The sequence below is a fragment of the Lissotriton helveticus genome, chromosome 3_1 (assembly GCF_964261635.1).
Source record: "Lissotriton helveticus chromosome 3_1, aLisHel1.1, whole genome shotgun sequence".
NCBI classification, from domain to species: Eukaryota; Metazoa; Chordata; class Amphibia; order Caudata; family Salamandridae; genus Lissotriton; species Lissotriton helveticus.
The window spans coordinates 2084772129-2084786481 of NC_136061.1; the positions used below are offsets into that span (position 1 = coordinate 2084772129).

At 50.0% G+C, this 14353-nt stretch overlaps 1 protein-coding gene and 1 pseudogene across 1 annotated transcript in view; both read right to left on the reverse strand.

Moving 5' to 3' along the window:
* The window catches only part of LOC144824117 (aminopeptidase N-like), a 532705-nt gene that overhangs the window by 15457 nt on the left and 502895 nt on the right, over positions 1 to 14353 (reverse strand). The window lies entirely within an intron of this gene.
* On the reverse strand, positions 4882 to 5577 carry LOC144825359 (calcium homeostasis modulator protein 5 pseudogene; annotated as a pseudogene).

Sequence of the window (14353 nt, forward strand, 5' to 3'; positions counted from 1 at the left end):
GACTGTCCAAACCCAGTAACGCCCCACCCTAGCCGGGATTCGACGTCATGGGGTATGAAGCCGCGGCAGCGCCCGTTATTACCATCCCTTTCCAGCACGCCGCGACCGGGGTTCTCCCGCCATTCAGTGAGGCGAGTGACCCGTCCACGGCATCGCCTCGATGGAAAATCTGGCTGGAAAGACTTGAGAACTACTTTATAGTTACACGTGAGACGGATGATGCAGTCAAAAGATCCTTACTACTCCACTACGCAGGGGACGAGATCTTCAAGCTCTTCAAACATCTCCCCAACTCGGGCGCGGCGGCTAGCTACGCAGACGCAGTCGCCGCCCTCAACGGACACTTTGATCCCCAACTTAATGTGGATTTCGAGGTCTTCAAGCTGGGACAGGCACGTCAACGAGACGGAGAAACCATGGACCAATTCCACACGCGAGTCAGGGAACTGGCCAGTTCCACCGACGAGGATCAACCCAGAGCCATTAGGAGGCAACTGATTCAGGGATGCAGGGATAAGACACTGAGGGGCCAGATTCTCCGAAAACCTGGAATAACCCTGGAGAATATCCTCATCTTGGCCAGATCCCACGAGCTTTCAGATGCCAGAGCGGCGGCCATGGAACAGGCCCTACATAAGACCCCGATCAAAGTGGAAAATATCAAGACAGAACGTGCGGATGCGGTGCGGCCTCGAACACGTGGTCAGGCGCCGAAGGGATTTAGGAAGAAATCACCTCAAGCCCGTTGCGGATACTGCGGCCATGAACCACACGCAGCCAAGGACTGCCCGGCCCAGGGACAGACGTGTGGGAACTGTGGGATCTCGAACCACTTTGCAGCTGTCTGCCGCAGGAAGAACCAGTCCAGGAACCCCAAGAAGTCGTGGACTCCCACCAAAGCGGTCCGCCAACTGTCACTAGACACAGCTGACCCGGGCCCAGAGAGGTCAGGAAAACACCTGCCCACGGTCTGCGACGACTCGGATTCGGAAGACGAGGAGGCGTATGTCGTCTCGTTTGCCCGGGAACTCAAGCAGCGACGGCGGCCGCAGCCCACATGTGTGGTGCAAATGGGACAGAACGAGGTGAAGGCGATCATCGACACGGGGGCCACCGTGAATGTGATGGGACTCCAGCAATTCAACAAGTTACGTCCCCGCCCAGAGGTCCTACCGTCCAAAACGAGGATCTTCGCATATGGCGCGGATACGCCTCTACCCCTCAAGGGGAAGATCGTGATACCGGTTCGGGCAGATGAGGAGGAGATAACAGCAACCATTCACATCATCAACCGGGAGGCTGATACTCTCCTGAGTAGTCACACGGCAGAGGATCTAAAACTGATAGCTTTCGCCAACCGGATCCGAGCCCACCAAGTGGACGAGTTGTTGGAGCGGTTCCCTGAGCTGTTCAGGGGACTAGGATGCATCAAATGCGACCCCATTAAACTCCACATCGATAAATCAGTCCCCCCCACGGCTTTGCGTCACCGCTGGATACCATTCCACCTCCGACCTCTAGTGGAGAAAGAACTGGAGAAGTTGGAGAATCTTGGGGTAATTGAGAAAGTGACGGGACCCACCCCCTGGGTGTCGCCCATGGTGATAGTCGAAAAACCCAAGCAGCCGGGCGAAATTCGGCTATGCATCGATATGCGGCTACCCAACACAGCTATCCAAAGGGAGAGGCACCTGACGCCTACCATGGACGACATAGTGGCCGACGTGAATGGATCCAAATGGTTCTCTAAAATTGAGCTCAACGCAGGATATCACCAGCTACCCCTTGCGGAGGAGAGCCGATTCATTACCACATTCAGTACCCACCTCGGCCTACTACGATACAAACGCCTCAACTTCGGCATATCATCGGCAGCCGAGGTGTTCCAAAACACCATTAGAGAGCTCCTATCAGGACTGCCAGGAGTCATCAACGTCAGCGATGACATCCTAATACACTCGTCCACTGCATCTGATCATTATAAACACCTGCGGAACGTCCTGAAAAGACTGAGTGAACATGGAGCGACACTCCACAAGGACAAATGTAAATTCTTCCAATCATCGATTGAATTCTTTGGCTACATATTCAATCAGGAGGGGATTCAGGTCGACCCGAGAAAATCCAAGTACATCAAGGACGCACCAGCACCCAGATCGCCAACGGAGGTGAGGAGTTTCCTTGGGATGGCCACGTACTGCGGCCGGTTCATACCGGGCCTAGCCACCAAGAGCGAGCCATTACGAACTCTCACAAAATCAGACGCCGCATGGCAGTGGGGCACCAAAGAAGAGGAAGCATTCCGGAGCATCAAGGATGCCTTGTTGGAAAACGCGACATTGTCCTACTTCGATCCCGGGAAGCGCACCGAGGTCATCGTCGACGCCAGCCCGGTAGGCCTGGGAGCAGTCCTGACCCAAGAGCACGAGCCCGGACAATGGACAGCCCTAGCGTTTGCCAGCAAGGCCCTGACCCCCACCGAGACCAGGTACGCCCAAATAGAGCGAGAAGCCCTGGCGATCAAATGGGCCTGCAGCCATTTTCACCTTTATCTCCAAGGCCACCCGTTTACCATGGTTACGGACCACCAACCCCTGGTACATCTTTTCAGGGGCACCGCGCCACACCCACCACCACGCATCGAAAGGTGGGTGATCCAACTACAGTCGTACGGGAGGGAGGTGGTCTACCGACCAGGAGCCAAGAACCCGGCGGATTACCTGTCACGCCATCCATCTCCCCAGGAACTGCCCTCCTCCGATGATGACTGTGAGGAGTATGCCCGGTGGGTAGCACTCACATCATGCCCTCTGTGTATGACCATCGACGAGATCAAAGAAGCGGCCGCTGATGACAACCCGTACATGCGATCAATACAGGCCATTCAGGAAGGCACATGGACCAACTACCTACATCCTCCCGACACCTGGACGGCAATGGACAAGGAGACCCTCACGAAATTCTGGCACGTCCGTCATGAACTCAGTGCCACAGATGATGGCGTGCTGATGAGGGGAACACGACTGGTGATACCGCAACGTCTTCGGAATCGAGCCACCCAGCTGGCCTACGGCGGCCACCAAGGCACCACAAAGATGAAAGCACGCATGCGGGAGAAGGTGTGGTTTCCCGAGCTGGAGACCATGGTCGAGGACTACGTGAAAAACTGTCTATCTTGCCAGTTGACCAGTGCTCCAGAGAGGCCGGCCCCAATCATCACGGAGGAGGCCTGCACAACGCCATGGACCAAAATAAGTGTGGATTTTGGAAGTTTCCCGGGAGAGGGACACACGCTGGTGGCTATTGACTCGTACTCAAAGTACCCGTTGGTTGAAAAGATCGACTCCACAGCTTTCTCACACGTAGGACCCGCCTTAGAGAAAATGTTCTCCATGTTTGGCTACCCCCAGGAACTGAAAAGCGACAACGGACCACCGTTCCAGGGAGTGGAATTCGCCACTTTCTTAAAGGCCAGAGGCATCAAGCACCGACGCATTACACCACAATGGCCACAAGCAAATGGGGAGGCCGAAAGGTTCATGCGAACCCTAAACAAGACATTCTGCATAGCAATGGTAGAACAGGCGGACCCTGAACAGAGACTACATGAGTTCCTACGAGAATATAGAGGGACTCCTCACTGCACTACACAGAGAAGCCCCTGGGCACTCATGTTCCACGGACACCGCAGAGATCTCCTCCCCACTGCCCCGGGGGCAACACCACTCCCGAGTGACACGGAGGGGACCCAGGAGCGGAGACGGCAGAATAATCAGAGAACAAGCCAGCGCCGGAGGGCGACCACGCGACGGCTGCACCAGGGAGATCACGTGGTCATACGGAACCGGCGTCCTGGAGGCAAGTTCCAGACGCCCTATGAACCGGGGCCGTGGATTGTGACGGCCACAAAGGGAACCATGGTGACCGCACGCAAGGAGGGAGAAGAAGTGTCGAGGAACACCTCGTGGTTTAAAGCTGTAACCCCGGGGATAACCAACAGTTCGGAAGTGCTGGAAAGCGCGGAGACAGTGCCTGAGGCTCTGACCCAAGAGGATGGAAGCAACTCACCGATAGGGACACAAGGAGGTCCGCCAGAGTCAGAAGACGGATTTCAAACGTCGCAAACCCCCACCAGGAACACCCCACACCATCGGGAACCTGAGCGAAGTCAGAACCTGCAATACAACCTACGGCCCAATCCACCCCCAAGTCAGAAGCTAAGAGACTATGCCTGTCAGCTAAGCCCCTGAATCCATCAGCAAAGGACACGCAAGTACAGCATTTTGTTTTGCTTGGAGTTATGAGAGACTTGGTTATCTTACTTCGAGAATGTTTGATGCAAATATAAAAGTTTGTAAAGTTGGATAGGGATGTAGTGCGGTTAGCACTCTAGTCTGCCCACACATGCACCCCTACATCCGCAGGCCAGGCGTGGCCTGCGGGGAGGCAATAAAGGGAAGGCGTGCGCTCGGGCACGTCACTTCCGACGGTGACCACAGTGTGAGCCTGATTGCTGCAAGCAGCGCGTCCCCACCCCTGTGCTATCTCATTGTGGCCTGGTGCCCCAAGGTGGCATAAAACTACAGGCACCACAATAAAAGTGGGACCCATTAGGGAGCCAGATAGCTAAAAAGTTGCCCACATTAGCAAATTGGAGCAGTTTTGAACTTCCAAAGACACACTGTATACGTATTTACCAAGGTATGGGAGAATGCACACATCTGAGCTTGCTGCAGCCAATATTTGTGGTAATATCAGAGATATTAATGGTAAAACCCGCCTGCCAGACCCTAAAATAGGCCCACACACTAATTTACAAGACCCCTTCAGGCACTGCCAGACTGGCCTATGGGCAAGTCCGACTCTGCATTGATTTCCCATTCACCAGGGTGTTTGGTTGATCTCGTTTTGCCAATCACGACACACTGCATCACAATACACACAAATGGGAAGGCCACGTGTTTTTTCAAAAGAACCTTTGCTAATCAAGCACTGGCCCATCTTGGTAAATAAAGGTGCTGCTGCAGTCTTATGTACCTGAGACTGGGCTTGCAGTATCAGCAGAATGTCTTCTGTTTCAGACCCGGGCATGGTTGTTTTCCCGCACACCACTCTGTGGAGTTCATCCGGGCACTTCCCCGACTTCCCTGCACACATGCTGTCCACGTAGCTCGCCACCTGACAGCCACTCATGGCGCACTCATAACACGTCGCATTGAGCAGCGCCATGGCAAGGCAAATCACCGGTGCAAACAATGCTGTTGGCGTAATCTGACAAAAAACATTAAGGCCCCGGCAGCGGTTGCCCCTGGGGAATATTTTCGACGGATTCAGACAGCAGCCTCTAAAGAGTTTCCAAGTTTTGCTGTTCAGGAAGTACCCCGCGATGAGCAGCACGAGGGCAGGGACGAAAAGAAATACCGCTCCGTAGGTGAGATTCTGGTGGCTACACGGACATTTAAAGGCAACTAGAGAAAACATCTGTTGGCCCCCCATCGTCATCAGCCCCATGATGCCATAAGCAATTGCGTTTTTTCTCTCAATGACGAATTCAAACACCTTTTTAAGACCATCCATGATTGAAGCTGCAGAAACCGTGAACCAACTCCAAGTGAAGCCAGGGAAACAGAAAGTGCGTGCCGGACTGCTGGCTGACTACTTTCGGTAAAACAAAGGCATGGAGGCTGCAGAAATAGCGCACACAAAGTAGTATTTCCGAATTTAAAGCAGTACAGCGCAAGGTTACTATCAGTACAAAGCAGTCGCGGCCGGCATTACGGACGGGGGGGGTCGCGCTGCGGAAGGGATGGTGGGGAGGCGGGAGGGGTTAAATGAAAATATATATAAAATAAAATAAACTTACCGTCACTGCCGAGACTGCCGAGTCCTAGTTACGAATTCCTGAAGCACTGTGCACGTCATCGGGATGGCGCCAGGCAGCCTCCCTTCCCCGCTGCATTGTTGATTGGTGCGGCCGCTGCCACACCCGTGTCATTTTCTCTCTGTATGCTGCACAGGGACAGGGAAAGTGGGCGGAGTTGCTTGAGGGCAGGGGGGAGCGGCTTTCCTACTGTTATTAATGCTGTCTATTTTGGCAGCCTCACGCTGCCCAAGCAGTCAGTATGAAGAACAATGGGCAAGCCACTCCCCCCTGACCTCGAGCAACTCCGCCCAGCCCCAACCAGGAACTTCTGCTTTCTCGCCGTACGAGAAGGCAGAAACAAATGGCAGTTATTACGGCAATAACTACCATTTGTTTCTGCCTTCTCGCAGGGCGAGAAAGCAGGGGGGCGGCGCACAAACGCCCCCATAGAGGAGCCGCCACTGGAGACATGACATTCTATCTAACCTTGGAGCTCTCATGATGGGGAGGGCCCAGCTTTTTAGATTTAGGATAGTTACTGTGTGGCGTCTGTTGTGGTTTTCTGTTGGGGCAAACGCACCGGATAGCAACTTACGTCCATGCCCCTGTGTCGGGACAACAAATCTTTATTGCACTTTATGCTTTTCTGCACATTTTATCATTGCTGTTTTCAACTACTTCTTAAACATATTCTGTAATCATTTGCTTTACAAAGTGTATGGAGGCTCTTACGCGCCTTCTGAGATTAGGTAGCACCAGCATCTGTTACAGTGTTTGCTGCTTTCTTAAAATGTCCGTACGCTATAGGAAATCGATTGAGGGGTAGTTTTGACGGGTTTTTATGATGTCGTTTTTGCTAAACGGATGCACTTTAACATAGCGTTTATTCTGTACTGATGCTACTATTTTTAATATAGTTGTCAGTTTCAATGTTTTAAATTGTGACTTGTGCTTTTAAGATTTTTATTAAAAAATCAAATAAAGACTTAAGACTTGACGTGTCTTGTGTTAAACTACTGAAATTTCCTGAATCCCGCTTTAGGATCAAAATAACCCACAACATTTTGTTCCGTATGTGCAAGCAGACCAAGATCTTATTGCACCCCTGCAGTGGCGGTTAGTGATCTTTGAAAGTGACGAAACACAATACCTGCATTTAAATGCAGCAAGTTTGAATTCCCATTTTAAAATATGGGGTTAAATGGAGCATTTGGCCACATTATTTCCACATGAACCTGCTAAAGAGATGTAGGCTCCGAAAGGCACCCAGTAAATATTGGTCTAATTTCATGAGGCGCAAAACCTTCTCTTCACCAAGAATGTTGCATGTTTGCCTGCTCTTAAATTAAATTTGAGTAACCAGTGGCAAATAAACAATTTCCCTTCAATATGTTAAATTAAGTCATATAAAGGCAGTTTAGAAAATTCTGTTTCATATGGCCTTCAATTTACCATACCATCTATCTTCACTTGTACATGTCTTTTAATTTATCTTACAAGTAGATTCTCAGTACACTGTATTACTGAATGTTTTTCTGAACTGAACTACTGAACGTCTACATGGAAGGGCTGGGTTGAAAGACATAAGGCAAATCTCACAATCCTAGAGAGCAGAGTGGAGCTAAACAGATTTAAGAGGCTCATAGAGCAGTGTTTTCTCTCTGTTACCGTAACTTTACAGGATTATGAATATATGAAAGGGCTCAAATGAAAAATGCCTCTTACACTTCCACAGTTCTTGGAGCCCAGAGCTGGCCCATTCATCTGTGCTTTTGACATCTGCAGGGTTCTGAAATGTAAACTGATGAACTGTAGGAAGGTACCCCTTTTTGCATGGTTGCCCCACACTTTTTGCCTATTGTTGATGCTCTTTGACTGAGTGTGCCCTGGGCTGCTGCCAACCAGGAACCCAGGGCCTATGGGCCACAAGGAAGTCCCTTATAAAAGGTACTTTAGGTACCAAAGGCACTGTGACCAGGGAAGGCCTCTAAGGGCTGAAGCACTTATCGTGCAACCCTTAGAGGCCCTGTGCCTTTACACATAAGCACTGTCATTGCAGACTGAGTGTTTTGGTGCAGAACAAAGTGAAGAGTCGACAAGGCACACATCTCTGTATGTTCTGTACACATCTCTGTGTACCATGCCTACAATCCACTGCCATGGGGTAGGTTTGCTACCCTCGTAGCTGGGTGCACTATACCACCGGTGTGGGTACAGTTGCATGAGCCCTGTATCTCTACAGAGTCTAAGTCCATTCTTGGACATTGTAAGTACAGTTCAGCCATAAAGAGTATATGGTCTGGGAGTTTGTCATTACAAACTCCACAGCACCATAATGGCTTTACTGAAATCTGGGAATGTTGATATCAAAATTCTCAGCACATTAAACCCACCCTGATGCCAGAGTGGGATTTAATGAAAAATGCTCTCAACGGGCATCTTAGAGATGTCCCCTGAAAAACAACCTGACTCTAGGGTCCTGGCTGAGTGGCTGCTCGCCAGCTGCCACCACCAGACATGTTTCTTGATCCCTGGGTCGAGAGCCTGCCGCTTTCAGGGTCCTGAAACAAAGCACATCCTGGGTTGAGGTGCCACGCCTCCTCCACCAGGATGGGCAGTGTCGACGAAGGGGAAGCTTCAAAGGCTTTCCTCCTTTGCAAGCTGGCCCACCCATTTGAGGCTCCCAGCAACTGCCCCCCACCAGTTCCGACCCCCACTTTGGGTGGGAGAATCAGCTGAAAACCAAGATAGGAGGAGAGGTGTGCCCACCCCTGCCAAACCCACCACTCAGGTGGGAGAGGTGAATGGACGCACAACTCTCAGTCTTCACCTTTTTGAAGATGGTTGGACCCAGCCAACCAGAGTGAGGCTTATGCCCCCTCCTACTAGGTGGTATACCCACCTCAAGAAAGGAAACCATTGGTCCCAAACTGAAACTACCTGAACCGCTCCGAAATTTAAAATTTAGGGGCAACCCCGAACCTTGCCTCCTCAGACAAGAAGAAATAAGAAGAATGACCGAAGAGCTGTGCTGAAGCAAGAAGAGGAGGACACCAACGGACTTGGCCCGAGCCCTACTAGCCTGTCCAAACCTAGATCTGCTCCAGCGGAATCCTGGCATGTTCTGCAGCCAGCTGCCCACCAGAGCCCGGAGGACCTACCCTGCCTTCACTGAAAAGACTTTATCTCCAGTGAGCACTGGATTTTCTCACCAACAGACTCTGGCTCGGGCCAAATTTTCGAGTCTGCACTTCTCTGCACCAGACGCCCACGGCCAAAGTTCGAGTAGCCCAACACCACAAGGAGGTCTCCCCGGGAATCCTGACCTGGGACCTGGTGATCCCTGACCTACCTCAAGTCTCCAGTTGAAGCCTGCAGACCCTTTCTGGAGGAACCTCCCGACCGTGACCGGAGCCAGTAAGAGAAACCAGATACCAAATGACACCCCTGCACCCGACGCACCACGGACTTGGGTGGCCCAACAGACGGTCCCCCGGCATCCTTCGACATCCCAACTTACCTTTCCAACCAGTGGTTACCACCAGAAAATCTTTGTGCCCCAGCCTGCTGTGTTTGTTGAAATGTGAGAATCCCCATTGAAAGGAACAGGACATCGGACACCAAAACAGCACCCTGCACCCGGATGCCCCTTTGCCACTGTGGGTGCACCTTGTGTGCTATCTTGAATCTCCTTTTGCCCTGAGCTTAACTCCAGGAGCTTTGCTCCCTCAAGCTTGTGGTCTGCTAGTGGGCAGCCATCAATCCTATGCCCTCTTATCCCCCATTGGATAACATAGGGCCTCAGCACTCTGCACCCGGCCGCTCTAGTGCCGCTGAGGGTGCCCTTGGAGTGCATCCTTGACCCTGGGGAACCCTGGTACTGACCCCAGAAACCCAACTCCCAATACCAAGTACTTACCTGTAAACTGATAACTTCATTTCCGCCCATGGGATTGCACCGACTGCTTTTCTGTAAATAAAGTTGTAAGTGTGGAGTGTGGAGTTGGAAATTCTATTTATGTATGAGTCATACAAGTGTGTTTTGATAACAAATTGCATTATTTACCTTTATCCAGGCAATGTCCCAGTGTGGTATCTAGGTATACCACAATGAGTAAGCAAAGTAATTTGAAAAGTAACTTAAAAAGTAATTACAATGGTAACTGAAAAGTAATCTCAACTGTTTATGAATAATAGACTTACCTGTAACCAAACAAATTGCATTCAACTGCATTCAACTGCAGTATTCTTGCAAAGTACTTTTACACTTACTTGAACCAGGCCTGACTTGGTTCTAGAAATAAAATACAACTGTTGGAAAACGAGGCAGTATCTGTGAGGCTTGCACAAATAACATGTCACTTTTGTCATTCACTGGGAACCAAACACCCTATTGTAGAGCTTGGCTCTCAGAGGGTAGCGTTGCAGAGCAGTCTAAAGCTTACTCAAGGTAGGCGGTGTGGGCAAGTAATCACCATTACAGGCACGCAGAAATAACACCCAACAATTGATTGTCCAGTGTTGGAAAGTGGGTCATTTGTAGGGGCAAATGTAGGTCTTCCACTAGCAGTAAGGCCACTAAGACATGATAGGACTCAGCATAGGTCTTAGAAAATTATTCTCATGCTCAACCCTTGGTAACGTGGCTGTGATAGCCAGGCTTAACTTCAAAGACAGATAATAATAATAATAATACAGATGCTTGTAAAGCGCGAACAGCTACCTCTGGGTGAGGTGTCCCGGCGCTAAAGATATGTAAAGCATTGAAAAACACCAATTTAGTAAATAATTAAGACACAACCCATAACAAAAATCCAACACCAATTTATAAAAATAGGAAATATTTTTATCTTTAAAAAACGACAAAACAACAAAATCCAATGGAGGGAACCGGAGATATGAATTTTCAAAGATTTAATAAAATATAGCACTTAGAAGATTATAGCACCATATTGTGATACCTGCTCGCGATAGACTGGGCCAAAGTCAAAGCTCGCGGCAGGTCCTGGTCTCAGGTTTTACCTTCACACTTAGAAACTTGTCTGGAGCTTTTCTTCCCGAGGGGCCTCAAAGCTCCCAGCCAGTCTGGATCCTGTGAGGGTTCATCGGCTTGACTTGTGACGAGGTCCTGGTCAACTTCCCTGGAGCGGACTCGGAAAACTTAGATCACTTCAGTGGGGCAACCCAGGAATCCAGGCCGGCACGCGATGGAAGGCAGGTGACTTGGCTCTCGCCCTTGCTCCCGGTCATCTTTTCTACGAGCGTACTAAGAAACATTTCTGGAGCTTTTTCTCGCGGGGGTCTCTTGATGCTCCTCATGTAGCCAGACATGGTGAGGGTTCGCCTGCTTCAGTTTTCTTCTAGTCGAGTCAAGCTCTGGAAGTTGGACCAATGGAGCTTTTAGCAGGGCCAACCTGGATGGCTTGGCCAGGCCAGTTTGCAGTTGAAGGCAGGTGGCCTGGCTGGCTAGGAGAGTCGGTCACTCCATGAAGCTTTTTCTCAAAGTTGCTCCAAAATTCTCCAAACTTTTTGAACTTCTTCCTGAAGTTCCTCATGGGGTCCCAAAGTGTCTCAAATGTACTCCAAGGGTCTGGAAGCTCCTAGATGGTCCCTGATATGTGCGGATGTCAGTTCCCACAATCTACTGGTACAAAACCCTTACAAATCCACTGATGGTTCTCCAAGGTGTAGATTTAGTTGGTGATGTTCAGATGAGCTCTTTTACTTGTATCTTTCAGGAAGTCAACTCTTTGGATCTTTTTCAGCAAAATAATCCACAGGGCTGGAGTTTTTAGATGGTGCAGTCTTCAGAGGTCAGGTCTTAGAAATATTTGCACAGCAAAACTTCTCAACAGGGCACTTTTGCTTCAGTAAGTTTCAAGCAGCAGATCTGAAAGGCTCAGCCCCTCTCAGATGGAGGCGCAACTATGATCCCACATCCAAAACGGAGTATATGGACCTATTGAAACAATATAAAAAATCTATTTTATTGGTCAAAACTTCCTATTTTTCCCAGAAAATCTTGGATTCTGCTTCCAAAGCGAAGGATATTTTCGCTATAGTCGAGGAGCTTACCCTGCCGGACCGTGTTACGGCCCAACCCTTACCTACCCAGGCTCTTTGCGACTCTTTGAATTTGTATTTCACCGAAAAAATTGTTACCATTAAAAACAACATCCCTTCCCCGTCCTCTTCCATTCCACCTCCTCTGCCATGAACCCCTGTCGATTTGATGGTTTCCCTCCAATTTCCTTGGCCGAGTTCACTTCTTTGTTACATTTGGTGAGCTTTGGCTCCCCTAACGATTGCTGCCCCCCACAAATACTTAAAGATATCTTTCTGGCCTGTCCTGACCCCCCTTTGCCACTTCTCAATAAATCTCTAGCCTCTGGCATCGTCCCAGCCTCTTTCAAACAGGCGGTCGTATTGCCCATATTAAAAAAGCCGGGTGCTGACCCCTCGGTCATGAGTAACTTTCGACCGATTTCCCTCCTGCCCTACCTGGGGAAAATCTTGGAGACCTACGTCACCCGCTACCTCAGTGCATTCATCGAGAGCTCTGCCTTTCTGGACAATCGGCAAGCTGGCTTTCGGACAGCGCATTCCACCGAAGCTGTTATTGTGGCTGTGATGGATGCACTGAGGAAAGGCGCCGACAGCAACATTGCCCAAGCCCTGGTGCTGCTGGACCTGTCGGCGGCATTTGACACGGTCGATCATGCCATCCTGATCGACCGTGTCAACAACGCGGGCATTCAAGGTGTGGCTCTCTCCTGGATTACATCTTTTTTGCACCAGCGCTCCCAAGCAGTTCATCTATCCACTTACTCTTCCTCCTTTTCCCCTTTATCCTGCGGAGTCCCCCAGGGCTCTGCGCTGTCGCCACTTTTGTTTAATCTCTACATGCAGCCCCCCCTGGCCTCCCTTCATCACACCCCTGTTACTATTTTTAATTATGCGGATGATTTACAATTGATTTTTCCACTTCATCCATCCCCCTCTTCCTCTTCTAATTTCCAAACGACCATGCTCGCGATCTCCGAGTGGATGCACTATAGTCAGCTTAAGTTGAATCCTAACAAGACTGAGTTGGTGTTGACGGGCGGGCCAGCCAATCCCTGGACCTCCAGCTTTTGGCTGCATTCCCTTGGGCCTTCGCCCTGTCCCGTCAACTTGGTAAAGAGTCTAGGCGTTATTATATCTAGCGACCTGTCCATGAGGCCTCAAATCAATGCAGTAACAACCACCTGTTTTTTCCACCTTCGCAGGATCTGCAAAATTCGTAGATTTCTCAATACTGAGGCACTCACTCTTGTTATCATGGCTCTGGTCACCTCGCGTATAGACTACGCCAACACTCTCTATGTTAGTATTCCTGCCTACCATCTCCATCGGTTGCAGCTGGTGCAAAACCAGGCGGCCAGACTGATCTTACATCAGCCCAAATTCCAGCATGTCTCCCCCCTGATGAGAAGATTGCACTGGCTCCCTGTGGCCTATCGCTGCCTGTTCAAACTTGGCTGTACTGTTTTTAAGGCCCTCACTGATCGTGCCCCGGCCTTTACTACCTCCAGCCTTCAGCGCTACACCCCCTCTAGAGACCTTCGGTCTGCCTCTCACAATTTGCTGCCGATCCCAAGGTTTAAACGTAAAAAGCATGGAGGCTTGTGTTTCTCCTTTCTGGCCCCCACCATGTGGAATTCCCTCCCCATCTCCCTTAGGCTTTGCTCTCGTTATGTTTGCTTCCGCAAACTACTCAAGACTCACCTTTTTCAGTTAGCTTATTGAGTTTCACTGTTGCCCTGTTCTCCCACATATGTTTTGAGCGCCATGAAACCATTTGGTGACCGTGCGCGGTACAAATTTATTCAACATAACATAACAGATACTTATATTAAGTTCTCTGGGTCATGCAGGACGTCACTTCTGACCATTGGGAGCAGAGCAACTCCTCAAAGATATGACCACATCCTGTAGAGTGCGGCAATATTTTGTCCCAGAGTGCATCAAATCTTCCAAATCCATAATATCTGATTTTCCAGCAAGGAGGTAAGAGCTGGCTAAACTCACCCCTAGGATGGCTAATTTACTTAGACTCTAACCCCTGCATCTGCTCATACCTTCCTTAAAACTACCATCTGCCTAAGGTGGGAAGTTCAGAGTCGTAAATTACACTGGTCTCTGCTCTCCTCTTTGAAGACCATAGTTTACGACTCCTCCCCCTGGCCTGGCATTCCTATGGAACAGCACACTGCCCTTCCAGTAGAGCTGGTTAACCCCAGGGGCTCTTTATCACCTCTACAAGGCAGCCTGGCTAATCCACTTAACTCTGACCAATCAGAGCACATCACTGGAAGACTGAATTTGGATTTACAGACAAGAAAGTCCTAGAACTTCTGGTATGTACACTTTAGGAGAAATTCAACAATTTGATATTGTTGGATTTATTAACCGCATCGCTGCTAGAGCGATTCCCCTGCTGTGCTGGAC